The sequence below is a fragment of the Podarcis cretensis genome (assembly GCF_951804945.1).
Source record: "Podarcis cretensis genome assembly, chromosome: 6".
NCBI classification, from domain to species: domain Eukaryota; kingdom Metazoa; phylum Chordata; class Lepidosauria; order Squamata; family Lacertidae; genus Podarcis; species Podarcis cretensis.
The window spans coordinates 70,261,898-70,288,966 of NC_137175.1; the positions used below are offsets into that span (position 1 = coordinate 70,261,898).

At 41.9% G+C, this 27,069-nt stretch overlaps 1 long non-coding RNA gene across 2 annotated transcripts; it reads right to left on the reverse strand.

Annotated features, from left to right (window-relative positions):
* Positions 1-5,645: 5,645 nt before the first annotated feature.
* LOC307218884 lies at positions 5,646-26,741 on the reverse strand. Of its 2 annotated transcripts, XR_013840077.1 has the most exons (6): positions 26,424-26,741; positions 25,495-25,633; positions 24,432-24,554; positions 21,707-21,847; positions 6,949-7,013; positions 5,646-5,777 (listed from the first exon to the last, which is right to left on the reverse strand). It is a non-coding gene; the product is annotated as an uncharacterized lncRNA (long non-coding RNA). The 2 variants fall into 2 exon arrangements; XR_013840078.1 differs by lacking the exons at positions 21,707-21,847; positions 24,432-24,554; positions 25,495-25,633; positions 26,424-26,741 and adding an exon at positions 17,877-17,950.
* Positions 26,742-27,069: the final 328 nt, after the last annotated feature.

Here is a 27,069-nt window from a genome sequence, read left to right on the forward strand (position 1 = left end):
TCACAGAGTTCTAATGATTAGTTGTGCTTACTGTTTAGTCAGTGTCCAGGCCCTGTAACTTTGTTTACATAAATGATGGAAAAGGTTTCATTTATCACAGCTGCTTATAAATTGCCCCAAATCAAATAGGGATTAGATGACGACTGATGAGCTCTGGAACTAGAAAATTAGAGCAAAAAATTGGAAATCATTGAACAATAAAATGGCAAGCAGCACTCTGCTTTCCACCATTTTCACTGTGACTTTTGCTAATCAATGTGTAGTACAGTGGTACCTCGGGTTACAGATACTTCAGGTTACAGACGCTTCAGGTTACAGACTCCACTAACCCAGAAATAGTACCTCAGGTGCTTCAGGATGAGAACAGAAATCACGTGGCAGCGGGAGACCCCATTGGCTAAAGTGGTACCTCAGGTTAAGAACAGTTTCAGGTTAAGAGCAGACCTCCAGAACGAATTAAGTTCTTAACCCGAGGTACCACTGTAGAACAATCATGTTATTGATGGAAATGGAAATGCACTGTGGACAGATCCCCACAAGGGCTTAAGCTGTAGCAATATCCTGTAGAAGACAAGAGAGGGCCACTATCTAAAAAAGAGGGAAGAGTATTTAAGAGAACAAAGTGGCATTACACAGCAGGACAAGAAACCTGGAAAGATGAATTCAGGATAAAAATTAACTGTGTTGTAGTATTTGTCCTATGTAAGCATTGAGAGTCATTGTGATCTAGTGGCTAGAGGGGTTAGTGGATAGATGGGCAGGAGTGGGTTTGGTCAGTTCAAACACAACACACAAATGCACACAGACCCCCTCCTCAACTTATCCCTACTGATCATCTAAAAAAGGGAGTTGCCACTCCCTGCCCACTAATGCAATGTTCAAGAGGATGAGGAGGGGCAATTTGCACCCCTGTCAGGATGCTCCACAGGTGTTTTGTCCTGGGAGGCAAATACACACCAGGGGAAAAGGATTAACTGATGCCCCAAAGGACCCCGTTGCAGGGATTCCAAAGATAGATGCACAAAATGCCAGAACGATCAGTTCTGGTGCTTGACTACAGAGATCTATCAAGATACTTCCATACAGCAATGTCATGTGGGATTCCTTGCTACCACACCTCAGGATGGATGCTGAAGTGACAAGCACCATGGTTTTTCCCATTAGGGGCTAATATGTTAGCCATTACTTATACAAACGGCAAGCTATGTAAGTTGGCAACAATGGTCCAATAACCCCTGGCTTGGAGGCTCCTTCCAGGGAGCTCTTTGGGATTGTGTTTGTGTGAGAGTGACCTGCAGACCCCTGGATCAGCAGAAGAAGCAGATACCTGGCCTGACTGGACTTTGGACCTGTTAGCCTATGAGCTAGCATTTGCGTGGAATCGTGTACACCAGTGGGACTTGCAGCCAGATGTGGTTCAGGACAGGTGATGACCTTAGACTTCTTGTAGATATTAATATTGTGCCTCTTGAAGTGACTGGATGCACTTCAGTTATTTTGATGAAACAAAAGTTGTTTTTTAATATAAAAAAACCAAGCATCACTTGAACTTTAAATGAAAAATTAGCTGAAAAGCTGCATCCCCACCACCCCCTCATTTGAAGCTTGAAGTTAGATGCCCAAACTGAAGGCATGGGCATTAACTTTCCAAATTATATGCATGGAGTAAAGAAAAAGAAATGGAAAAAGCAAAATCTAAGGGTGAAATATATTTGCTATAATGATTATTTTGTTTTTGTTTTTTAAAAACCTCTGAATAATAATAGGATAATAAATTTATGTAATTATCAATACTGTGTTTTTAATGAACAGCAAGCGGGAAGGAGAAGTTCAAAGTAAAGGGCAATGCTTGAGTGTTCATGGAGAGGGCAGGCATTATGGCATTTATCATGTTTCCTGTGTAAGGTTCAGGAGCTAATAACCACAAGCCGACATTTGCTTGATAGTGGGGACGTAAGACACCAAATAAAACATTCTGCTTCAATTAAACCATCATTGACTTCCTCCCCCCAAGTAAATATACAGCCTTGCTCTGCAGTTTTCTTATGAACCTTCATTTGTTGTTCCAACAATTTGTAAAGTTTTAAGAGTTGTAAAGTTGTAAAATTGTAAAGACCTTGCAATTGAGCAATGGAACTTACTTCTGGGTAGTCAGGCATAGAATTGCAGCCTAAAAATCCCATTGTCACTTTGATTCCGAAACCATTTACCGTTATTCAAAATTGTCCACTATGTATGGATGTATAATGAGTGTATGTTTAATGAAAATTAATAAAAAAATATTGTAAAAAACAAAACAAAAACAAAATTGTCCACTATGTATCCCAATGACTTAGGGGGTTAGGGTCCCAGTACTGTGCAAGACATGGCTTGAAAAGGAGCTTTGTTTGCTAATGGATTACAGACCAAATTTAAAATAAAATGCCCACAACACAAAAACCTAAACCTATGTGAAACTGCAAAGAATGTCATCTTAATGTTCAGTACCAGAACTATCATATCTAACAGCCTCATTCTAAAAATATTTACTTGGAAGTAAGTACGGTGCCAGATGGTTCATTTCCTTCATCAGAGTGGGTGAGATGGGGATTGTTTTCATGGTACAGACAAAACTCTCTAATAGCATGCATGTTTATTTTGAGATCAAGAACATAAGAAGAGCCCTGCTGGTGCAAGGCCTATGTGGGACAGCAGCATGCTCCACAGTGACCGGCCAGATGTAACTGAGAAGCCCACAAGCACTCTCCTACTGCTTGTTCCACAGTAACTGGTATTCAGAGAATGCTGTCTCTGATTCTGGGGGGAGTAAACAGTGATCCTGTCGAGTGGCTGTCCTGCAGCAGCAAATTCCATAGTTTAACTATGCCTTGAGCGAAGATGTACTTTTTCTGGTCTGCCCTGATGCTACTACCACGGAGCTTCATTAGATGACCTCCAAGTTCAAATATTATGAGAGGCCATTACCATATATGATTATGGCTGCGAGACTTTTATATACACAGTGATGGAAGGACCCATTATTACCAACCATGAAGAATGGCTGTTAAAACCAACACTTAGCCAAGATGGTGAAATTGGCATCTTTAATCAGAGAAAAGTGCTTGTTAATAATTTATTAAAGATTGGAAACCTCTCATGTCGACTTTTTACGTGAAAAAGAAAATGAAACAATGATACTTGGATTTGAAGACTGAACATAATGTTTGTTTATAGAAACTGGCTTTGTTGGGTATTATACTGGAGTGGATGAAGTAAATATTGTTTATATATGGTGGACAGATGAAGAATCAAGTCCCTTATCTTCTGAATTTTATCCCCCCCCCCTCTTTTAACCTCTTTTCTATTTATTTTTCTTAATTTTTCTCTTTCTTTTTCTTTATTCCTTTCTCTTCCCTTCTCTTTATGTTTTCAATGTATTTAGATCAAAGTTTTCATTTGGGCAAAAAAGAGGAAAATATATTTGATATTAAGTTGTGTATTTTTCTCTATAAACCCTAATAAAATCTATTCCACCCCAAACAAATATTATGAGAGAGGCTGAAAAACATCTACTTATCCAATTTTTCCACATCACATATGTTTTGTACGTGTCTACCATCCAGGTACCCCCCTACCCATCCTTTCTCCCTACACTAAAACCTATCCTTATAGTGAAGGGTCCTTCACATTAAGTAATTAAGGCAGGGGTGGGATCACACCTTTATGATAGAGCTTTTGCAGAAGGACACAAATTCCAGCCCCATCATCTCCAGTTAAAATGGCCTTCACCAACAGAGCTGACAGAGGCCTTTGCCTGAAGCCTTGGAGAACATCTGCTAGCTGAAGTGGGCAATACTTGACTAATGGACCACTTACCTGACTCAGGCAGCTTTGTGTAAGTTTAATGTAGGCTTTGATTCTGTTCATCAAAAGCATGCATACTTTTAAAAAACACGCATAAGCATATCACCGTACGCCCTAAATGGCAGAAAATAGAACTTTCATTCTAATGGATGGACTCCAGGGCAGCAAAACAAAGCACTCTTACTAAGGGGGTAATAAGCTTCACTGAGCACAGTGAGACTTGCTTCTGAGTAGACATGTATACAGATGCAGAGTCAATCTCTGAAGGTCTTTTCTATTCAGCAGTGGGACTTGTTGCCTGTGTCCTATTGAAGTGGCCTACTGCAATGTGCTGGCTTAGTGCCTGGTACATTCATATTATGTCATGGTTAATCGCCGCTGTGCAACTGCCTCAGAAATGTTCTGGGGGGGAAATTGCAGAAAATTATTGCCACATGAGAAGTGGCCTCGGGTTGCTATGGGAACTGTCCTTGTAGAATTAGTATCAGAATGAGGTTAACCGCCCACAGGGTTGCATCAATGAGTCTTGATAGTTAAGTTTTCAAATTAACAAAGGGTTGGAGAAAGTTTTTCCCCTACTGTTCGGCATGCAGCATCAGGGTCCTAAACAAATAAATTCATTGCTGTTTAATTTCTGTCCAATTATGGACCCGGTCACTTTTTTCATTCCATAAATCTCAGGTTCATTGCAAAAACATACTAAGAAAAAACCCCTCTTTGGACTTTTAATGACTATGAGACTGATTTGGTGCCATTTTTATGATTTTATTTTATTCCCTGCATGCATTATCTTCCTTCCATGACTGCCATTTCGAAACATTCGCAGATTTGAAAAATACAAGATCATCAAGCTACTTTACTGAATGCAAATTTCACTTGCCGTCCTCTTGGTCTTCTGCACATTTCTATGACTATCCTTTAAAAAAAAAATCCTACAGTAAATACTGGCAGCCATGAACAATATGTTCCTTCTTTTCTCTCTTCCTCTCTGTGTGAGGCTGCCTTTATAATCAAATCCAATGTGGTCCAGGTGTATGGATTTGGAGGATGAGGTTTTGAGACAACCTGCATATGAAAATAACCCCAAACTTCTAAACAAATATTAAGACTTATGCATCTGTTAATTGCCCCACTGTTGAAATATGAGACACTGACATTGTTAGACTTTTTAAATCCTTATCTTTCTGTGGGCAAACAAATTTATATTTAACCAAGATGGGGTATAGAACAAAGTACAACACCAACTAAGATTATTTATATGCATTTACTAAAACAGTTGTGGTAGAAAATCTGAAAGAACCAATGCCAGAAGGGAACTAAAATCTCAGCTTCAAAGTAAGCAGAAAGATGGGGCACAAGATAAGCAATGTGGTCTCCTGAGCTTTATCTGACATACATAGGAAGAATCCTATAACACTCTTTCTCTCTTTTAAAAATGCCTCTATGAAAAGTGGCTTTGGAAGCAATCGTTTCCACTAAACGACCTTGTTAGAAAACCTTGCTTTGTGCCCCAAATCATTAATGAAACTTCAATGTCCCTATATGTGCTTAAACATACAAGGTGACAACATTCAGCGGGGAACGGGTGCGTTAAATTCACCTATACTTAGTCCTTCTTAGTCTTAATCCTATGCAGGTTGAAATATGAAAACGGTTGGGGGAAAGATTACAACAGCTCAAAAATAATTTTGTTAACCTAAAATATTTTATGAAAACTCTAAAGATTATACAGAAGCGAAGTTGAAATGATCTTGGCAGACTTTTTCTACCTTTCTCTCTTGTCTCTGAAAACTTGTTAATGTATCATGGGAAACATGTTGCAAAAATTCTCCCTGCCATATGGAAGGGCTCAGTAGAAGGTTGGATCCTCTCTTGGTTGTATAGACATTGTGACAAGTTATTATAGTCAGCAAGGTGGCCCGTTAATGTGGTCTCTATGAAAGACAGACAAACAGGTATGTAGACAGAGACTTCAGGTAGCAATATAGGGTCACCAACATTATCATCACCATCCATCCCATTGTTATCCTGCCCTTCTTCTTAGGAGCTTGGGATAGCATACATGGTTTCATCATAGCAACCTTGTGAGGCAGATTAAGAAAGAGATTGTGGCTGGCTTAACATCGCCCAGTACAGTGTGTGGCAGACAGAGAATTTCAACCTGTATCTACCTGTCCTAGCCCAATATTTTGACCATGAGGCCACGCTGTACTAAGTCCATTCAGAAATCTTCATCTGAGGGCCAAAGTAGACACAATACCAAACATCTTATTAGCAGCCATGTTCTCTCTCTGTTCCCACTACTGCTCTCAATTTTTAAAATCCCACATAATTTTAATGGATCTTGTCAATTAAAAATTAAGAACAGGTTCATTGGATGATGTCCCCCGGGACCATGCTGAGGGGAGGAAATAATTAAACCTCCCCTCTCTGCATGCTGTGGTCTGAGAAGGGCTGTGGCTTTGCATTTATTTGCATGCAGAAGGTCTCAGGTCCAATCGCTGGCCTCTTCAGGTAGGGCTGGGTGAGATTCTCTGTCTGAAATTCAGGACAGCTGCTGCCAGCCAGGGTGAGAAAGCACTGAGCAAATGGGACTCCATTTAAGTGTCCTGATGGAGTTCAGCCTACACTCGAGTAGGATTCTGGCAGAGACACATGCCTGACTGGCATGTTCCCTCCCTCCTGGTCGATCGTTCGGAAGCTTCATAAGCTTTTTTCAGTCCGAACATCACAGCGACCGATGCCAACCAACACCTGCACGCTTAGGGATCCACAGAGTTTGCGCAGTTTGCGTAACAGACCCAGCAACTCAGCATTTTGGCTAATCTACTTTATTTACATATAAACACACACAGAACACTACAACATGGCTCCCTCTCTCTCTAGTATCAGACAGCAAAGAGAAAAAGAACAAAGGACAATAGTCCCACTTCACAGAACACAGTAACACAAACATCCTGTCTTCGTCACTTCCCACTCTGTGGAGTCAAAACATTTACCGTCGTGTGATAGACAACAGTCCCATGACTGCAATCATGGAGCAGGAATTCTAACACTGACTCCATTTAAGGCAGCTTCCTAATTTCCTAAATCACTCTCACATACCTGCTGTTATTACCATTATCATGATTCACTTCAAAGTGGTTGGAAGCATCAAATCTAGCATGGCCCTGAATGAAGATAAGAAACGTATTAGTATTTCCTGCAGTCTTATATGCCCCACAAAATTGCACATGCTCACTTTTGGATTACGTATGAAAATCACAGAAATACATTTCCTGAAAACAGTGAACCTAGAGAGCAATGATCAGCAAAAGATTTTTGATTTATTATCATGTTATTGTGCAAGAAACATCAGCCTCCCATGTTGACCAGCTAATCGCTGGATTAAAACAAGCTGAAAAGCATATTCCCCATAGTCCTAATTAGCAGCTGTTTCTCCCATGAAAAGATCCCAGTTTACCAACCAGAAGTTTAGCCTCCTATATTCAATTGTAACCTCTCTTAACAAACTGTGGCTCCAACTTTGATTATAAGAGATAATAATAGGCTTTGGGTATGGACATAGATTTAGCTTCTAACATCACACAAGCCTTTCCATGAAACAAAACTTGAAACTGCAGTCATTGGTTCAGAATTGCATTTACATAAAGTGGAAGTAATTTATCTGTGTAGTGCAGAAATAAGTTGAAGTGACCGCCTCAGGCAGCAAGATTCACAGGGGCAGCAGATCGAGACTCCAAGGAATGTGACAGTAATGGCTGCGGTGTACTTCTTAGAGGCCAGGTCTGCAACCTGATCAACAGCCCCTCAAATGCTGCCTCTATAGTGGCCTCTTTGTGAATAGAAGGTGTATCTGGTCTTCTCCCACCTTTGTTCTCGATGTTAATCTTCACTCAACCCTTCTTCCCTGGCTGGTGTGTGTGTGCCATTCTGTGGCTTGCCTCAGGTGCCAAAATGTCTTGGGCTGGCCCTGGTCCCAAGCTATGATTTCTGATGAAGTGCCTCTAACTCCAAGAGGATTTGGCCATTATCCCTAACATATATTTTCCCTCAACAGTTCTCTCTGAGATTTCACCGACACACACAGAGTTAATGCCTTGCTTTACTGCAAAGTTTTAGCAATTAAATATGGAGCAAAAACAACAATAATAAGCAGATTGTGTAGGTGGGAGCTGAAAAGGATGAGGGCATGATTGAAGGCTTGGAAGGCCATTTACCTTATAACACTTTTAAAATTCAAAAGATTAGTGTTAATCACATGGATTCTGCTGGCACTTGGTAAGTCAATTAAAATCAGAAAGATGCTTTAAGATACGGGGTGTCAAAGTTTCTTCCCAGGGAAAAGATATCATCCATGTGTCTGCTGTGAACAGCTTTAGAGACATTTTGAATAATGCTTTCCCCCCAGAATAATGAACTTTCCCCCCCACATTGCAACATGGCAGTGCCTTTTCAGGGATGAATAATTTATCGCACTTAGAATTGTGTTGTTGTGGCAATCATAAATTGTCTAGGAGTTTCTGTTGGGGGCTCTGTTATTCTTTTTACTGCCCCTACTGTTTAAAATATTGTAAATGGTTTTTAACCTGTTGGTTTTTTTAAAATTTGGGGGGTTTTGTTTTGTTTTCAAATCACGGGGCATAGGATGTGCCTGGGAAGAGAGAATCTGGTGAGAGCATGCAGAGCAATTGCAGTACAGTGGTACCTCGGGTTAAGTACTTAATTCGTTCTGGAGGTCCATTCTTAACCTGAAACTGTTCTTAACCTGAAGACCACTTTAGTTAATGGGGTCTCCTGCTGCCGCTGCGCCGCCAGAGCACGATTTCTGTTCTCATCCTGAAGCAAAGTTCTTAACGCGAGGTACTATTTCTGGGTTAGCCGAGTCTGTAACCTGAAGCATATGTAACCTGAAGCATATGTAACCCGAGGTACCACTGTAGTTCCGGGTAGGGGAGGTATGGGGGGGGGGGCAAAGGTTAAGGGGACACAGCACAGACTGTTAGTGACTCTCCCTTAACTTGCATATAATGAGAAGGTCAAAAACTGAGAGTTTTTTTATGTGAGTTAAAAGCAGGATGTAATAGCAGCAGGTTGGAAAAGCAAAAGGAGAGAGGCATGCTGGATCTTTGCTTGCAACCAAGGCTGTAGCTATATGAGAAAAAAAAGTCTTTTGGGGGTGTTGATGCTGTGAACCTCTCTGTTGTAGGTTGTATATATGTGTAAGTAAGCCATATATCATAAAGACACCACAGTCTCCACAAACCTTGGGTAAGTGCCTGGAATCCCTGGAATCTCGCACCGCTCAGAGACTGGGGTGGGGTGCAACAATATTTATGGGGCCAAACTCTAGGCCTATTAAGATGTTAGTAAACTATATTCATGGTGGAAGCAAAGGGCTGCCTGTGCCACCCACTCTCTCTTTCCTTCTCTTATTGAGCAGGATGGTCTGAAGGAGGATTGTAAGCATGTTCAGCTGGACACTCTCATGGTCATCTCTATGGGTGGGAGCCTTGATCGACCAAGGTTCCTGATTATGGGGAAGACTGTAATTGTGTTCGGCTGAACATGCTTAAAATCCCGTCCTTAGACCTTCTGACTCAAGGAACAGTTTGGGGGTCAATGCATATGGTGCCTTACTCTCTCAACAGATGCAGTTTAAGAATGACTGAGCAGGACTTGCATCTCTCCGAAAGTCCTCATCCAGTGGCCATGAGTACTTGTGTACCGCTGGAAAAGCTCAGGGCAACAATGAGCAATCACTACATTCTGGTACAAAATAGTAAGCAGGTTTACTCAAAAGGAGCAGTCTTGCAAATAATTCCCTGGTCTCGTCATTGCAGCACCAGCACCTTAGGATAAACAGTATCAAAGGCCACATAGGGAAGAATCGATAAGGAACAATTAACAGAATTAACATAATCAATAAGGTACAATTAGCCTTATTGATCTCCAGGCAGAGATTGTTGACCAAGACCACGAGTGCAGTCTGAGGCCCATGTCAACACCAAAAGCCAGACGGGCAAAACTCCACAAAAAAAGAAAGGGGGGGGGGAATAGTTTTCAGATGTACCTGAAGCTGCAGTGTAACTGCTCATCCAATAACCTTCCTGGCAACAAGAAAGTAATGGTGATGGGGAACCAGATGGAGAATCCATATGAAGGGTTCAATTTTTCAGCATGTCCTGAACAACTACCTAACTGAAGATATCGAGCACTTGAACTGCCTGAGAGACTCTCAAATTATCTAGTCAACAAAAGATTCAGCCTCTTTGGACTGGCTTTCAGCAGTCCAGATAGATGTGTGTCTGCTTCCCACATGTCTCTAAACCAACTTCTCAACATGGGTGCCAGCTCCACAAATCAATTCAAATAATCAGGAATCTTCTAGTAGCATTTTATTTCTCAGTTTGATGGGTTAAAAATGTGCTTGGTGGAAGACTTTTTGAGAGTTGGAACTGTGTGTGTGTGTGTGTGTGCATGCATGCTATCTTCTTAAATGCGGCAAGCAAATAAATAATATCATGTCAAAGTATGAGTAATAATCTTGCTTGCCAAACTCAACACGGTGAGTATGGGATTTCTTTATTTTGGCTCAGATTCAGAAGGCTACTCACATCCTAGAAGCGCCCTGCATACAGCAGACCTCAACAGAACAAAGGTATGTCCCCACTTCAACCCACTATAATGTGGACACTGCGGGTGGTGGAAAACCTCCAGACCTCTCTGCCTGGCTCTCTGAACTCTCCTCAGGCCTCCCTCCTCATTGGCTCTGCTCTCCACCTTTGCTGTTGTTGCTTGCCTGGGATATGTCATTGAATTGTGGGCTTGCCTCTTGGTCATCTGAATAAAGAAGGGGTGTGTTTGTGTGCAGAGACTAGCCTACTGTACAAAGGTAACATTTCCATGAACCCCATTTACCTCTGACTCTACCCACCACTTCCACGGGTCCCTCAGAAAAAGGTTTCTCAGATGGGAATGTGGACCTTGGGCTGAGAAAGCTTTCCCACTCTTGTAATCTTCACTCTTCCTTCAGTTGATTTAAGTCCTCCTTAAATCAGGGAAGCAGGAAATATGTTTTGTTAGTCACGGGGCCATTGGCAGAGCAACCAGGAAAAGTTAATGCAAAATGGGTTTCATCACTACATCGCCCTGCTTACACTTGTGCATATCTACATAAGCAGAATGCTGGTTTGGGTAATGTACACTGACTAAACCATATATACTGGTATCATTTTTATGGACTTGGAGCTTTCGGGGATTTCTTCACCACTGAGCTATTCTCCTTCCAACTATAGTGTTTAATATTTCAACAGCTTGGTCCTAAGGGAGCATCCCAGAAAGCAGAAACTGGGGGCGGGGGACGGCTTCCATCCTTAAATGTTGCCTGGATAACATATTAGGTTTTGCCCCCTGGATTTCTCCCAAAGTAAATAAACTGGGAAGGGAGAGGGAACACTGCTAGGTTTGGGTAATGCCTGTCTGAGGAAAATGTACAGCTCTTGAGTACTATATCTGCTGCCTTCCCAGCTGAAAGAGATTTGTGGCTAGCTCATCCATAGGCATTGATGGGGCATTGGGGAAGATAGGGAGCAACAATGAGGAACACATTCCCCCTTGTCATAATATTACGGACTAAAACGTCTCAAGACAGAAAATCTATTTCACATTCTGCAGTATTTATTTTCTCTCAGATGTTTCTCAACTAGGTCAGGAATGTTCAAACTGGAACCAGAGTGAGGTGAATGATAAAATTGCTAAAGTGTTTTTAGGCTGCATTAATAGAACCATAGCATCCAAGTCATGGGAAGGAAGAGTTTTCCACTGTTTTCTGGCTCCAGTTAGAACCTAATTGGCATCTGGTTCTGGATACTGCATTTTTTTTAAAAGAGGCAGATAAATTAGGGCAGTTATAGACAAGGAGACTGCAGGGTTATAGAAAGCATGTCCTCTGGAGAAAGGTTCAAAGGTTTAGCTTGCAAAAGACAGGTCAGTGGCCCAACTAGTCCAGCATGTTGTTCTCACAGTGGCTAACCAGATGACCATGGGAAACCTGATTGCAACAGCACTCTCCATCTGCAACTCCCAGCAGCAAGAATACAAAGGTGTACTGCCTGTGACAGTGGAGGTCAAGCATACCTGAAGGCCTGTCAGATAGAAAAGGACATAGACTCATTCCCTGATACCACTAGATCTAGAGGGATCAAGTTATAGGAGCACTAGGTCTGGATTTCACGAGTTGAGCAGGGGGTAGCCTAGATGCCAGACCCCCTCCAACATTATGATGGAAATACTTTCCTAAATTCTACACAGAAACACAGAGCAAAGTTGTTGTTGTTGTTGTTGTTGTTGTTGTTGTTGTTGTTGTTGTGTGTGTATCTCAATCAACAAGGAATCATGGCAAATTCTTTGTGGAGGTGGCTGTTGTTGTTGTTTTTAAATAGTGTTTCTTGGTGTGTCACGTGCTCTGTCCTGCAACCCCTAAGCTGGATTGCTGTCCTCGGTGCAACGAAGAACTCTGCTCCATCCCCAGTTCTGAAGTAAGATCCAACAACCAGTCTGGTCACTTTTTTTGGTGCCAAATGGGGAACGCACCATCCTGTCTTTCGCCTCAGGCAGCAAAATTCCTTGGGCCGCTCTTGTGTTAGGTTGCCATTTGAGGAATAAATCTGAGTGTGCTAAGATGATGGCTAAGTGTAAAAGAAAAAAGAAAAAGAAGTGAATCTCGTTCAGAACACCAAGTTCCAGGTGTCCATTTTTTTTTATTCTTTATTGATTAAAAAATTACACATCTATATCCGGGTGTCCATTATTGGATGATTGCCAACAGCAACCAACCTACCCTCCCTCCTGCAAAACCAACAATAAGACTACTTGAAGCTTAAGTACTTATTAGAGTGTTTTCCTTTTGTTTTGCACTGATCTTTTCTCTCTTCCTAGGGAACAGAGATCCAGTAGTTGGAATCACATCCATAACGAACTGAGTGTCGATAGAGCAGGTTGCATCATTACAGAGCACGGGAGCCCTTTCTTATTCCCCTAGAAATATGGAGCAATGGTTATACAGCCTTAGGAGTGATGAGCTCCAGAGCTTCACATGGAGCAGGGTGGATCTGCATGTGCCAGAGCATAATTGACACAATCTGGGCCTCAGCGAATCTACATGCATTGCCAGTTATACATTATTCAGGGTTTCCTCCAACACACTCCCTTCAAAAGAGCCCCTGGGTTTGCATTATAGGTTCTTTTCAATCAGTAGCACAAACTTGGGAGGCAGGAGGCTTAAGGTGTGCCCCGCAGTAAGCGTGCTTTTCGTCAGATCTGCTGCCCATGGCATACCGGAATCAAACAGCAGCTTACAAGCAACACCAGAGCAGAAGCAGCTGTGTGCTTGGCTCATGCAGCAATACATTGACTTTTGATGCTCGTGTCCTTTTCCATATTGCATGGTATGTTTCTCCTTTTGCACAGACCAGTATTTCAATTTATTACAACACGAACAGGGAAACTTGCTCCTTCCAGAAGGGTTTACGTTTGTGCTGTGTGCATATTATTTCCTTGACACAGCAACCATTGCTTTTGCACCTAGGTTTGGTGGGCAGATAGCTGCAGTTGATTTCTGCTTCTTTCTCGCTACTCTTTAAAGCAAGGGTGGAAGACCTTTTCTTCAGGCCATGGGCTGCAGGGTTGCAACCTTTGTTCTGAAAAAAGGCAGGGCAGGGTGGGGCCAGGAGGTTGGTGGACAATTTTTCTTCTTCATCTAGCGCTGAAGTGATAATGATGATGATGTTTTATTTCTACCCCGCCCATCCGGATGGGTTTCCCCAGCCAGTCTGGTTGGCTTTCAACAAAAGATTAAAAATACATTAAAACATCAGTCATTAAAAACTTCCCTAAACAGGGCTGCCTTCAGATGTCTTCTAAATGTCATATACAGTACAGTGGTACCTTGAGTTACAAACGCCTCAGGTTGCAAACGCTTCAGGTTACAAACTCCACTAACCTGGAAGAGTTACCTCGAGTTGAGAACTTTGCCCCAGGAAATCGTGTGCCGGCGGTACAGCGGCAGCAAGAGGCCCCATTAGCGAAACCACGCCTCTAGTTAAGAACAGTTTCAGGTTAAGAACAGACCTCTGGAATGAATTAAGTTCATAACTAGAGGTACCACTGTAGTTGTTTATTTCTTTGACATCTGATGGAGAGGCATTCTACAGGGCGGGCACCATTACCGAGAAGGCACTATGCCTGGTTGACTTCAAAGCAACCCACTACAATCTATTGTAGCCTAACAGGAAGTCTCCTCTCGAATTTGCCACACATGTACACATGAACTTGTAAATCTGGCTGTGATTGGCTACTCAGAGCTTAAATACATGAGCTTTCCCACACCCTTTCAAACAGATGCATTTGGAGAGGATCCTTAACTTGGGGTTGGGGGGGGGGGAGAGAGAAGACCTGAAATACAGGATGAAACTGTATCCATACAGGATGTAGCATTTTATATTGAAATTCAGGACGATCCAGTACAGTGGTACCTTGGGTTAAGTACTTAATTCGTTCCAGAGGTCCGTTCTTAACCTGAAACTGTTCTTAACCTGAAGCACCACTTTAGCTAATGGGGCCTCCTGCTGCCACTGCACCACCGGAGCACGATTTCTGTTCTCATCCTGAAGCAAAGTTCTTAACCCAAGGTACTATTTCTGGGTTAGGGAAGTCTGTAACCTGAAGTGTATGTAACCCGAGGTACCACTGTATTATGCAAGACACGTGGCGACCCTAATAGGCTAGGGGGCAGCACACATGCCAGTGGTGGGCAGAGAAGGACCAGATCCAAAAGTGAACAGAGCAACAAATGTAAACTTTAAAGAGAATGACACACACACAGAGGAGGGCATCCCATAGACTGCATGGTGCTGCTGACAACCTCACTGGTTGTCACCTGCTTTACCTCTAACATGGATGGAGTGGAGAGACGAGCCTTGCCAGATGATCTCAAAGTATGAATGCTCTGCCAGGTACTGTTTGATCTTGAAAGTATTTGGAAGAACTCAGAAGCTCTTTGCAGGCACTCAGAGCCTCCCACAATTGGAATTGTATGAGGGGAGAGGTGGAGAAGTGCTAGATGGGTTTGTGGAGGGCAAAGGCCTGCAGCGAAGAGCCTGCCAAATTCATGCAGGCTCCTTGCAAGATTCACAACCCTGCACTTCCCCTTATTGCAAAATGGCCAGAACAAGTGAAGAAGGCTCCAGGTTCATTCTAAGCAAGGCATAAAGGTGAAAGGTTTGGAATTGGACTCCCCTGCTTGGGTGCTTGCTTGCTTCCCTCTCTCGCCTAGAAATTGATGTGGTTGCTTTCAAAGTGGCTGAATGCCAAAGCTATACATAGTGCCAAAAAATCAGAATTAATGTGTGGACGTTGCAATCTTATTTTAAACATTTCCAGCATTGTACTTCTGTTTCTCAGAATTGTGAATAAACATAACTTTTTTTCTTTCTTTTTTTAATAATGCGGGTGAGCGGGTGGGGAATAGAAAATGTGATCAGATTTATAAACACACTTTCCCAACCAGAAAATGCACTGCAGAGCTGAGATCCAAAGAATAATTGCCAGCTTGGAACTTCATGCCCAAGAAGGGTGCAGAGTCCTCTCTTTCCAAAGCAACCTAGTTGATAACTTAGGGAGTCTTCAGAGAACGACCTTTATGTCACTAAATAGCTCAGTTGGTTAGAGCGTGGTGCTGATAATGCCAAAGTCGCAGGTTCGATTCCTATGTGGGGCAGCTGCATATTCCTGCATTTTATTGTAGCACAATTAGCAAGTATTAGAGACCTGGGTCACATCTACAGCATACCTTCAAAGCCCATTTAAAAGCACAGGAAACCCCCTCCCCCCCACACAAAAATTCCCGGGAACTCTAGTTTTGAATTCAACAAGCTACAATTCCCAGCACCTTTAGCAAACTACAGTTCCCAAGATTCTTTGGAGAAAGACTTTGCTTCATTTGTATGGTATGGATGTGACCTCAGAAAGCAGAGATGCCGGTCTTTAGAGTGTACATCTAAAACAGCTCTTGGCATCCTGGCCCAGGTGTTTTGAAAACGGCAGCCACCTCCTTTGTAAGTCAAAGCTTCAAATCAAGACTGCTGCCTCCATCCAATACCAGACTTAATTGGAAGCATGTGCTTACACGACATATGGGTTGGTGTTTTTTGGTGTGTTTTTTTGTCAATGGAACAGAAGGGTACGTGTCAAGTTGAGTGCAGAGTTAGGAGAATTTGTACCGCTTGGCAAGCTCTGGTGTTTAAAAAACACATAACCCTGGTTCTATGTGTTGCGCTCAATATTTGCAACCTCCTTAGTAAAAGAAAAATCTCCTCTCTCTGCCTGTTTCTATCACGTTTGTGACAGATAAGAAGAGCAACAGCCAAAGTGTACTAATATTTCAGGAGTGGTATATATTCATTGAAGGGAAAAAAAGAAGCTGTTTTTTATTTGCGGTCCATATGGTTTTGATTTTTTCACTGTGTCTTGATCTGCCTTTCCTTATGAATAATGTCTTTACATTCAAAAGCCCCATATTTCTTCCAGCTTGCAGGAACATTTGTCTGCTTATTTCTACTATATTCACTGCTGGAGATCGTATTCTGCACCAGGAACTGGGCCATGACATAGCAGCATGCTTGCTAGATGGAAGAGAAAAACCCCACATTGCCCCCCAAAACTTCCAAACCCAAACGTAAAACCCCAGTGCAATTTTATAGGAAGGGATCAATAGCTGAGCTCCAAATCTGCACATGGAGGTGTTCTGCTTATGCAGAGTTGCTTTTAAACTGCAATCCTTGTGTAACCTTCTGCAAAATACTTTTAAGGTAAAGGTGACCCCTGACCAGTCGCGACCAACTCTGGGGTTGCAGCGCTCCTCTCGCTTTATTGGCCGAGGGAGCCAGCATCTGTCCGCAGACAGCTTCCGGGTCATGTGGCCAGCATGACTAAGCCACTTCTGGCGAACCAGAGCAGCACACGGAAACACTGTTTACCTTCCCGCCAGAGCGGTACCTATTTATCTAATTGCACTTTGTGCTTTCGAACTGCTAGGTTGGCAGTAGCTGGGACCAAACAACGGGAGCTCACCCCATCGCAGGGATTCAAACCGCCAACCTTCTGATCCCTTCAAAATACTTTTACTATGCTCTTATTCAATCAGTGTTCCTATTCAGGGTCTCTGGAGGGACTCACAAAAAAAGACATGCAGAGCAAAAGTTGTGTAACACATCAAACAATAACCTGTCATAATCATATGCAAACATGCACAGTATGCATTGCACATGAATGCTGTAATAGAACATTGGAGTACTGTGCTTCTAACATTCTTTCTTTCGACTGTTACCACAGAATCTCCTTACTTGGTTTTCTCTCGGTACCAAGGGTTTTCCTTTGAAGGCTTGGCTTGATGGCTACCAATCGGGGAAACTGTATCTCTTAGGCAGCCTTCTTAAAATGGCTGCAAGTGCCAATAGTTCCCCTAAGAAATAGAACTCTCCAGGCCCTCTTCCTAGAGGTTTTCAGAAAAGAGGTAACTAGGGTCCCATCTTGTGTAACCACCAGCTCTTCACTGCACTGGGGACTGGGGAGGATGATATAACTGTATACTCACTGCACATAATGGTGTTTGTTTCATGCTTCAACTCCCTTCTGTGTGTAGAATTATCAGAATTATCAAACCCCAAGTGGGTTACACTTGAACTGGCAGTCCTTTTTGCTCCAGAAAAGTCATCTCCCAGAGCTTGAGAGTTGCCTCCCATGAAAGATTGCTGCTTAGAGTAAGGGTTGTGGCTCAATGGCAGGACCTCTGCTTTGAATTCAGAAGGAATTAGGTTCAACATCCATGTTGGACTGAGAAGGCCTTGTGGCTGAAACACGAGAGATGCTGTCACTCAGTGTTGACCATACTGAGCTAGGTGGGCCCAAATGGTCTGACTTTGTATAAGACACCTCCCTCACATGTTTGAAGGTGGTTTTCTATACGGACATACCTTGGATCCCAAACGCCTTGGTACTCAGACGTTTTGGCTCCCGAATGCCACAAATCCAGAGGTGAGTGTTCCGGGTTTGTGAACGTTTTTTGGAACCTGTATGTCCAACAGGGCTTCCACGGCTTCCGATTGGCTGCAGGACCTTCCTGCAGCCAATCAAAAGCCGCACTTCAGTTTCTGAATGTTTTGGAAATCGAATGGACTTCTCGAATGGATTCCGTTTGATCATCAAGGTACGACTATACTATGTTTCTATGCTTAAAGTACATTTGGACTCTTCTCCTACCATGTGTGACCAGAAGCACTTTGCAGATGTGTGTCAGAGTGGTGGTGGGTCACTTGACAGCAGCAGAATTCCACTTCTCCTGCATTCCCATTGAGGTCCTGAAGTTGCGAGCTGTAGCATTCACTTCAGTGCAACTGGGCATCCCAGAGTCCTCCATCTGGAGCAGATTGCTGAACTAACATGACAGACTGGCTCTGTGGGCGGAATCTCAGCCAATGTGTTTTTCTCCTGCTCTCACTCCCCTCCCCAGTCACTTCATGTGGGCAAAGTGTGTGTGTGTGTGTGTGTGTGTGTGTGTGTGTGTTTCAAGAAAGGGCATCTATAAGTGTTCTGTTTACAGTTCCTATGTGAAAGTTCTTCCTCTCTAAATATGTTTTCTGCACACAAACCCAAGGTACAATGTTCCATTGTGAAACAGTTGCTCTCTAAAATGGATATCAGCCTGTTTCAAATCATCAGTCATTGTTTTGTCAAAACATTCTGGCATTGTGAGATTATGCCAAGTATGTGTAAAATTGGAGCACTGTGAAATTGAAAACCTATGTGCGAAAGAATGCCGCATTTGTTTATATAAATGTATATATTTTAAACCATAGAGGCTAGATAATTCTGAATGCTAGTTGTGGGATGCAAACAGTGAGCTCCTCTGCTTTAGGCCATAAAACTTGGTTCCCAGTGCAAAAGTTTTCTTAGGCTGCTAGCTATGTGAGCTGGGGGACAACACTGGGTAATTTTAAAATGGCTCCAGTATGGTTTACTTTGCAGTAAAAGCAAGGGGGCTTCTGGAGGTCTGCCTGATCAATATTGGCCAAAAGCAAACCAAGAAATAACGGGTCGAAAACAACAGGGAGACTGAAAATGGCACAAAAGTCAACTAAAAACTAGGTAAAATTTTATTTTAAAGAGGGCAGCAGCAACAATAAAACACTGCATTGCAATGCCTGAGCAAATAACACCATTTTTAACTGGCACTGAATAGTTAAGAGCCGTGTGCACATAAGGTAAGGACATAGGGACAAGACTCCACAGTCTTGAGTGTCCAATTCCCTGATCACCAACTTCATGATGTCATTGGATAGTGAAACTTATAGAAAGACCTCACTCAAAGGCCTCAAGTCACAGACAAGAATACGTGGGAGAAAATGGTCCTTCAGTTTCAGATGCCCCTACCACATTTTAATCCTTACAGACCACCTTTTGATTTATTTCTTTTTATTATGCAGACTTCAAAGCATGGCAATCACAGCTAGGGAGAAAGTAACGTGTCTGGAGGCAAATTCTGGAGAAGTCCTTTCTCAAGGCCAAATCTGGGGTGATACTTGCCTGTAGGGACTCAGCTATACAGCTGCAAATAAAAGGTTTTAAGTGTGTTTTAAGTGCAATATACAATGTGACACTAGATGGCAATGGTGAGCCTTATGGAAAATTCAATGCATTTTTAAAAACATTTTTATAAAAGCATTTTGAGAATGTCTTTTATATGTGTGTATATTCCACCTAGGTGTTTAGATATTTGTTATTGTACAGTATAATGTTTAATGAATTTTAAAATTTGCCTTGGCCCCTTCAAGTTGACAGAGCTTTTAACGAATATTAAAAATTCACACACACACACACACACACACACAAATATAAATATAAATATAAATATAAATATAAATATAAATATAAATATAAATATAAATATAAATATAAATATAAATATAAATATAAACTTTGCCTTGAGAACAGTTATTTTGAGCTTCTAACCAAATTTCTTTGCAGACTCATCACAGCATGCAGTTGCCAACCTTGGCGTCTCAAATTTCATTGGTGCCATGTGCAACACCAAAATCCGTTGTGTTCCCCCTCTTGCCTTCATAGTTATGGCACCTGCTGTTGGCTTTTTGCAGTATAGTAGCGCTGCAGAGAGCTTGCTGGGGAGACCATGCATTAAAAAGGGACTCAAAAATAACTTAAACAAGGTTTTAGTAGCAAAAACAAAAACTCCATTTACACTAAATACATCAACAAACCAGACCCAACCACCAACCCATCCCCCAGGGTAATGGGAGAGCTAGGTGCTGCTCCTTATATACTTTACCCAAATGCTGACACACCTTAATCAGTACAACTCAGATGCACCTGCTATGCTTCACAGCTGTAAAGCTGGGTCTCGTTATTTTGCTCTGGCCCTTTCTCTGGCCCCTTAAAGACATACACATCGGGTGGAACAATGATGAACCTTTACATTTAAAGAAACCATTCAACACCTGCTACAGCACCCCATAAGTTCTAGAGGAGCTGGAAGCTGGGGGCACTGATATGCAGTGGTTCTGCTCCTTGCTTCTGGTCCGTGTCCAGAAAGTAGTGTTGGGGGATGAGTGCTTGGACCCCTGGGCTCCTACTTGTGGGGCGCTTCAGGGCTCCGTCCTTAAAAAGCACCTTAAAAAGATGCTTTTTAACATCTACATGAAGCCACTGGGAGAGATCATCTGGAGGTTTGGGCTGGGTGTTCACCAGTATGCAGATGAAAGCCAGCTCTACCTCTCCTTCAAATCAGGACCAGTGAGGGCAGTGAAGGTCCTATGGGGCTACCTTTGAAGGGGACTCAAAAATTACAACTAATCCAGAATGAGGCAGCTAGAATGGTGACTGGGAGTGGCCACCGGGACCAAAATACACTAGTCCTAAACGATCTTCAATGACTCCCAGTACATTTCCGAGCACAATTCAAAATGTTGGTGCTGACCTTTAAAGCCCTAAATGGCCTCGTCTCCACCCTCATCTCTCAACCCAGACAATGAGGTCCTCCTCCGAGGGTCTTCTGGTGGATTCCTCATTGCAAGTTACAAGGAACCAGGCAGAGGGCCTTCTCAGTAGTGGCACCCTCCCTGAGGAACACCCTCCTTTCAGATGTCAAGGAAATAACCAAGTATCTGACTTTTAGAAGACATCTGAAGGCAGCACTGTTTAGGGAAATTTTTAAGGATTGGTGTTATTATTATGTTTTTGGATATGTTGTAAGATGTACAGAGTGGCTGGAGAAATCCAGCCAAATGGGTGGGGTATAAATAAAATAATGATCATGATCATCATCATCATCATCATTCTGTTTCTTTGTTTTAAGATCACAGCTTGCTGAAAGGCTACAGAATTGCTTTGAACATAAGGGATCGATTTTCTGATTGTTACATTGTTTCAGCTCTAGAACAACAGTATGCTTCTCTATTATGTGAAATTGCGACACCAGTCATGTCAGTTTTGTTCTCATAACCTTGGAATTCAAATTGTGATGATTTAAGTGTATTAGCTCATTTCTGATCAACATTAAAATATTTTTCCAAGACTGCGTGGTGAATGACAATAGCTCATAAATACTTTTCTTCTTTTCTGAGTAGAATAACAATGTTTATTCTTTGAGTAAAGAATTATTTTATTTCTCAAACAAGCAATCAGGGAAATAAAAGTTTGCATAGTGAGGAGAACACAGACAATGAAGCACAAAGAGCAAACACAATGTTTGGTGCCTTCTACAGGTTATGAATGACTCATAACAGCCTACCTTCCCTGCTGTTACTTTCTCTCCCTTTTCTGATATAACAAACGGAAACATTGGGAACACCCGTTTCAGACCACACCATAGCTTTTTAAGACTTTTCTGAGAATTTGTTACGATGATTCTAGCTGGGCAGTTCTGAAAAATCTGTGGATAATCAAATTATGAGAAGTCTCAAGGACAGCACCTATATATACATGAAATTATTGTGCATGGTAATTATAGTAATGGTAACTTTACAAGTGTAGTGGCAGAGCCGGCCCCTACCATTTGACAGAGTGAGATATCAACCTAAGGTGGCAGATACTGAGGGGTGTGGAGCAGACAGAACTGTGTGTTCTGCAGGATCTGCCCTGGACTCCCTAAACAAGCCGGATGGCTTCAGGTGGAGCAGAAAATGCTTTCCTATGGCCAGTGTTGAAATGAGACTCAAATGCCAGAATGGTTGGCTTCTGTTTGTGACAGAGGATGGGGAGAGCCACCTTGTCCTTTGCCTCAGGCAGCAAAATGTCTTGGGCCAGCCCTGTATAGTAGACATTTGATGGACAGGGGGGTGGCACTATTTGCAGATTACCATAGTATTTTATTCTTTATTACCATCTCTTTCTGTTAACCACTTGGAGTCTATTGTTGAAAGGAAACTACAAAGCTACGAATGATGATGAAAGAGAAAACGGTGCTTGAGTCGTGAGAGAAAAAGCGGGGGAAGGAAGGAATGAGATTCACAACACCCATCCCAAACTCTTTACAAAAGTTAACACTCCCTGCTTTAAAAAATGGCAGCTAATGTTGCAATCTTAGGCATGACTACACAGAAGCAAGTCCCATTGAGTTTGATGGAACTTACTTTCAGGATTGCAGGACTGCAGCCTAAGGGAGTACATCACGAAAGGTAAGGAGGCTGAACTCCCCCCCCCCCTGCAAGTCAAGTACTGTATAAATATTTGTTTATTACATTTCCACATCAGGGCGGTTACAACATAAAATCACAAAATAAAAACACAAAATACATAATAAAAACAAAAACAACCCAATATGCTCCCCCAATTTAAAAGGGCACTCAGCCAAAAGCCTGGTTAAAGAGGAATGTTTTTGCTTGGTACTTAAAGGTATATAATGAAGGCACCAGGCAAACCTCCCTGGGGAGAGCATTCCACAGATGGGGAGCCACTGCAGAAAAGGCCCATTCTCATGTTGCCACTCTCCGGACCTCTCATGGAAGAGGCACACAAAGAAGGACTTCAGAAGATGATCTCAGGGTCTGGGTAGGTTCATATGGAAAGAAGTATTTGAAGTATTGAGGTCCTTGAGCCAATAAATACATTGGACTAGGTGTACTATAGACATATGCTGAATATTTTCTACAGGTGTGCACACAAAGTGCAGTCATTTCTTAGATACAGAAGCAGCTGGCAAAAGTAATACTGGTAACTGTACAAGATGCATTCTTAGGAATCATACTTTTTGGTGGCCAAGTCTATGAAGCTCTGAACCCAGGGAATAAATATATTTTAGTCTATGTACTTAGATCAGATTGCTAAGCCGTCCTCATCTAACTAAGGTGGTGGAACTGAATTCCTGCATTATAGTATATAACATAAATCACCATTATGAAACAATGAGAATTTTGCAAAAAGAGAGAGAGAGAGAGAGAGAGAGAGACAGAGAGAGAGAGAGAGAGACAGAGAGAAAGAAAGAGAAAGAGAGAGAGATTCCATCTGAGTTTCTACTATTGGATTCATAACTCAACAAGCAAATTATGATGTATGGTAGAGCCAGTTTTCTCATCACTATTCAAAACACGGAAGCTAAAACTTCAAAATTGTTCTTCAGTTCCTCAAGAGATCTGTCCCCAGTCAAGAATAGTCTAGAAATCACAAGCCACTACTTCCATTTTCTTGCATCTATATGGACAATACCATGCCTGCATGTAGATATAACGGGTAGGATGCAATTTAGTTGCATTCAAGTTATGAGCCTTCTTTGTGAATTGTAGACCCCCATTAATGATTATTATTTCTACAAGAATAAAAAGAAATTAATATTTTAAATGACTATTTAACCATTCCACCCTACTGTTACGAATCTCTTTGAAATGAAATTGGCAAATGGATTCTTAATGACCATATTTATATGGAAATAACAGGGATTGGCGCTTCATTTCTTTTAATTATTTGAAATGGCACCATGTGGTCTAAGGGGGCAAAGCTTAGGGTGCAGATGATCAAACATTTTCAGTCCCTTTTTCCAAATTAATGAGATCCGTTTAACAAGGAAAAATTGCTGAAGTATTCTAAACCATATTATCACCCCCTTCACCCACCACAAACTGCAAAACTATTGGTTTCCTGTAGTCATAAACTCACACAACAGCACTATAACTGAGAAAAAAGGACATTGCCTATAAAATAGCCAAAGAAATAAAGGAAAGGGAATATGTCAGCATTAATATCCAACAAGTTGGTGATTAGTCATAGGCTTGATAATTAAAATATGCTTGCCTCAGAGATGGTAAAGAAATGTAGTTAAAAGACTGCAAGCAGGGTTCACAGTAGGAGGTTTTTTAAATATTATTAATTGATGTATAAGTTAAGCTGCATTGGCTGAAGAAAATGTAAGAATGTGAAGGAATGGAAACGAGACAGGAGTTGCTGGTTCAGGTGGGCTATGTACCAAACTCCCATGAGCTTCACAGAAATCTCTTCTATTAGCAAGCATATGCAAAACACACCTGACACATTCAAGACTTTGCCCTTTGCCTTCCTCCAATCCCGACCCCCCATGGGTGTCGCCCAGTTATTTGCGGAACCTGTTCCATCCACATCATGTTCTCATCAGAGGGGAAATCAGCAACCTTTGCAAAAGAGACAAAGGTCAAGGACAGCGCACGGCACATTGCAAAGGAAACAAAAGGTGAGAGATAGGTCTTATGGTGGCGTGTCTTATGGTGCCCCCACCCTGCGGACGCAATCCCTACAGTGGTGAAGTTGCTTCAGTTTCAGGAGTCAATAAAGAAGCTGGTCTCTTTGACTGGCCCTTGTGAGTCCCCTGGACACCCCTTCTCCCTACCCTCTCTGGATGGAGCATAAAGCAAAATGGACATTCATTTCTCTGTCCACATTTCTCTGACTCCACCTACCACTGACATGTGGCCCATGGAAAGTTGTCCAGAAGAGAATATGGCCCCCAGACTCACAATAGTTCTCTGTCACTGGTTTAGACTGCTCCCCTGTGATTTATGCTACAAAAACTTTGGCCCAAGAAATCTGTTCCACCTATCCAAAGTGCTCATTCTATCTTGTTGTCCAGCGCTTTCATTAATTTTGCCCATTAATGTTTCTCTTCTACCATTATTAGTCAAAATGGCCTAACCTCTGGTGGCATTCCAGCTCTGGAATTTTATCTACTTAAATTAAAACAGCAGTTCTGCTCATAAAGGAAACAATACCGGCAAGTCACATTCCTTCATTTGCTCGTCTGTTAACATTCTAAAGGCTAATATTTGATATTATTAATAATGCTAAAGTCAGGAGTTAAAGATTAAGCAAGGGATACAAGAATCCTCACAAAAGTTTAAAAATATCATTAGGTTTCTTTGTACAAGTATGCAAATCAATCTCTGAAATAAATCCCAGGAGAAAACTATATTTTAAAATATATTTGAATTCCTCTTTAGTGCTATTTAACCCTCGGTATTTTTCCTGCTAAATGTTTGGCCTCAAGCCTGCTGTGAAGAAAATAATGAGAGAAACTATTTAAATCCCCTAAAATATTGCCAGTTCTTCACTCATTACCTTTCAGCTGCCATGAGCAGCATGTAAAATCTGGTGTCTGCCCCTTTCAGTGAAAAATAGCCATCATGGATAATTTCAAAGACTGTATACAGATCCAAACCAATGGGTCTCAAACCCTTGGTCCAGTTCGGGACGTCCCCTACATTCAAAGATAGACCCCGGCTGAATGAGTGGACAAGACCAATAAGAGGTTCAATAGTGAAGAAGGCATGTGCTTTAGAGGAAAGTGAGGGGCAGGTGAGGCCTGGGAAGGTAGTGTACGAAAAACACTGGGGACTAACTTGATTAATAGAATGTCTGGCATCTGGTGGGCTGTGCTTTTGTGTTGTGCTCTGGAATCAGACCCTCCCTTTGTGTGTTCAGTTAAGTTCAGTTAGAGAGATCAACTGTCATTCTTGCCTCATGATGTTGCTCTAGTTTCTCTCAGATAAATTGTGTTACAATTTTCTTTATTATTAAAGCTTTGACATATATGTGGGCTGCTTACTTTGCTGAAAGAAAAGAAACTCTGCTGAAGGATGGTGGAATATCCTAAACTGGTTGAGGGAGGGGATATTCCCAGTCTTACAGAAGGACTGATTTTTTAATCACCCCCACTCTCCTCAACAGGTAGTCCATCTAGCACAGGCATGTCCAAAGTCTGTTTTGGGGACTTAATCTGGCCCGCTGGTTGGTGTAATCCGACCTCTGTGGTAGTTAATTTTCTGGGGTAAAATCCTAAAAAACCCTCAACAGCTTAAATCCTAAAAAAAGATCAACAACTTTGGTTGGCCCTTTGGTTGGCCCTCACGGCCCTTCACTTCATCAAATCTGGCCCTCTTTGAAAAAAGTTTGGACACGATTCTAGGAGAAGGAAAACTCTGATCCTAAACCTCCGCTGCCTTGCGGGATATGTTCAGGAGAAGAAAAGACTATGAAGTAAGCCCTACACAAATCCAAAGTGGAATCCCTAAGATAATAAGAGATGGGTCAGTACGGTGAAGCTGAGCAACCTGCTTCAGGAGGTATCATAAAGCAACAGCACCAGCGTAAGACATCTAGCTATCTCAAGTGAAGGACAAGATGGTTTTCTTCATTCCATGTACTAAAGCTGACTGGACTGTCAACTATCAACACTGGAAACAAGGCAGCATCTTCTACTACATCTGAGGACAGCAAACTGGCTGCTGGGGCAGTCTGTGTGGTGTACCCAGTCTTTTGGTACCAGAAATGGCAACATGTTTAAATTAAATACACAGCTTTTCATCCCCTGAGAAGTCTGACCTGTAGTGAATAGGGCCTGGCAGAGGCAAACTTCTTGGTTGAAAAGCACTCCCATCCGTATGCATAATGATGAGAGTAACCCAGTACCTCACTTGACTGATTAACAATTTAAATTCTCAATTTTAGAGGTTCAAATTAGTGTTAAATCTCCTTTAGAAGCTCTAATGAATTTAATTAAACTAATTAAATTAAGATTTTTCAGCATCTTTTACAACTTTATGTTTTAGGGACAATTAGTCCAATATAGTCCTGAAGTGGTACATTTTCTAACAATGATCTTTGTATAAATTAAACAATTAAATATACCGGATT